At 38.8% G+C, this 2498-nt stretch overlaps 1 non-coding gene across 1 annotated transcript; it reads right to left on the bottom strand.

Annotated features, from left to right (window-relative positions):
• Positions 1–2199: 2199 nt before the first annotated feature.
• Positions 2200–2271, bottom strand: Trnat-ugu (transfer RNA threonine (anticodon UGU)). The gene has a single exon. It is a non-coding gene; the product is annotated as a tRNA-Thr (tRNA).
• Between the last annotated feature and the right edge of the window lie 227 nt (positions 2272–2498).

Here is a 2498-nt window from a genome sequence, read left to right as displayed (position 1 = left end):
AACAATTATGATTGATATTCTAAGGACTAGAATCAATAAAGTAACAGGAACAAAAATGAATAAACAATGTAAGCAGAGAGATGGAAATTTTAAATAGAACAACAAAGAAATAAAAAAATAAAAGAATGCCTTTGATGGGCTCATCACCGTAACTGAGAGAAAAAAATCTCCGAGTTTAAAGATATAATAGAAAATTTCAAAACGTAAAGCAAACAAAGAAAAAAAAACCCAACAGTATACCCAAGAATTGTGTGACAAGTATAAAAATTTTTAAATATAAATAAAAAGGATGCTAGAATGAGATTAAAAAGAAAAGAACAGATGAAATATTTGAAGCAAGAGTGACTGTGAATTTTCCCAAATTAATGTCAGACACCACAGATGGAGTTTGGAGAACAGCAAGCCAGATGAATGCCCAAAAAACAAACAAAAAAATCTATACATAGGAATATCATTTTAAACTTCACAAAATCAGAGACTAAAAGAAAATCTTGAAAGAAGCAACAGGAAAAAAAGTATGTTATCTATAGAGGAGTGAAGAGAAGAATTGCATCTGACTTTTCAGAAAGCATACAAGAAGGAAGAGATCAAGTGCAATACTTAAAGTGTTGAAAGGAAAAAAAAAAACCCACCAACCTAGAATTCTACATACTGTGAGATTTTCCTTTAAAATTGAAGAAGAAATAAAGGCTTTTGCAAACAAAAGTTGAGGGCATTTGTTACTAGCAAACCTGTCAGGCAAGAAATGTTACCAATAATACAAAAGAGACTTTTAAAAACTCAGTTCTACATTTAAAAAAATCATAATTATTTTAAATTTTATAGTTTAATAATTCCAACAAACCTGCCATATCTGTTTAGAATAACAATAGCAACAATGTACGCAATTGCATATGCTTATGTGTATATGCATATATTTGTGTACATGCATGTTTATATATAAGAAAAATGAATGATAGCAACGATACAAGGGACAAGAGGGAGACATGTCTTGTTATGCTGGGCGGGGTGGCGCATGCCTGTAATCACAGCGGCTTGGGAGGCTGAGACAGGAGGATCCCAAGTTCAAAGCCAGCCTCCGCAAAAGCAAGGGGCTAAGCAACTCAGTGAGACCCTTTTTCTAGAAATAATACAAAATAGGGCTGGGGATGTGGCTCAGTGGTCGAGTGCCCCTGAGTTCAATCTCTGGTGCCCCTCACCCCACCAAAAAAAGAAATATCTTATTATTGTAAGGCACTGGAAGCAGTTCAGTATTACATGAAAGTGGATTGAATTAGTTGTAAATGTCTATTGCAAACTCTAGGGCAATTACTAAATAAAGCAAAAGAAGGAGAAGAGGGAGGAGGAGAAATTGTCCAATTAAAACCACAAACAGAAGAAAAATATTCAATAGAAATAAAGAACAAAGACGACAAGCTGAAAAGAGTTATGAATATGGTAGATAGTAATACAGATATATCATTAATTACTTTGACTGTTATGCTTGAATTCAGGACCCCCAAAAGACCACCAGAGACCAAGATCGATGTAAACAGCAAAGAGGTGTTTATTGCAAGCTAGCTCCGTCCTCCGCGTGCACACACAGCAACTGGTGACACTGAGAGGCCCCGAGCCCAGGGTTTGCAGCAGTTTTATACACTCTTTGGAGAAGGCAGGGACCCCCACATACATCATAGCATCTCTTAGCAAATCATCACACACCGTGGGAAAATCAAACAACAACTCTAAAACATGATTAGCACATTCACTGGTGGGAACAAGTTGGGGAGGGGTGATTGGTCAGTATAAGAGGGGGATTCATTTGAACTGATTGGTTTAGGCCACGAGGGGTGTACATGCTAAACCACAGGGTTTCCCAACATGTTATCAACCACCATAAACTACTGGGAGAGTCATCTGGCATCCCAGGTATTTCCCTGTCTCATGCTGACTGGTGGCTGCTAGGGGGTTGCTATGGATCCCCACCTAGCCTGACTGAGTGAGGGACACCTGGCTCAGCAGATCTCTCCTGTTATTTGTAGATAAACAACTTAGCAGGGTGGGAATGTGCCTAGGAGTGCTCTGTGGGTTTTTCCAAGGACAAAGGTGATGTCCCTTCCTTGGACAGGCTTTGCTCTGAGGTAGAGGCTGGTTTTTCAATCTCTTCATTATTTTACTTTTGTGTGTGTGTGTGTGTGTGTGTGTGTGTGTGTGTGTGTGTGTGTAGTGCTGGGGATTGAACCCAGGGCCATGTGCATACAAGGCAAGCGCTCTACCAACTGAGCCATACCCCTGCCCTTCCATTCTCTTACTTTTTCAAGTCCATTTCTTCCTAAGTCTGGCTCTTCTTCAATCAGTGGTGACAGCTCCAGTCTGTTTCCTTTTGTAGTTCTTATCTCATGGTCATAGTCTTAATTCAAAGTAGCATAAATGTGTCTGTTAGTCTCTTTCTGCTCAACAGCAACTGGTTTAAAACATGCACATAAAGTGTGGTAACAAGACTTTTATCACCGACAATT

The sequence above is a fragment of the Ictidomys tridecemlineatus genome, chromosome 15 (assembly GCF_052094955.1).
Source record: "Ictidomys tridecemlineatus isolate mIctTri1 chromosome 15, mIctTri1.hap1, whole genome shotgun sequence".
Lineage (NCBI taxonomy): Eukaryota > Metazoa > Chordata > Mammalia > Rodentia > Sciuridae > Ictidomys > Ictidomys tridecemlineatus.
The sequence above is the reverse complement of the archived record's forward strand: the minus strand, read 5'-3'. Positions and strand labels throughout refer to the sequence as shown.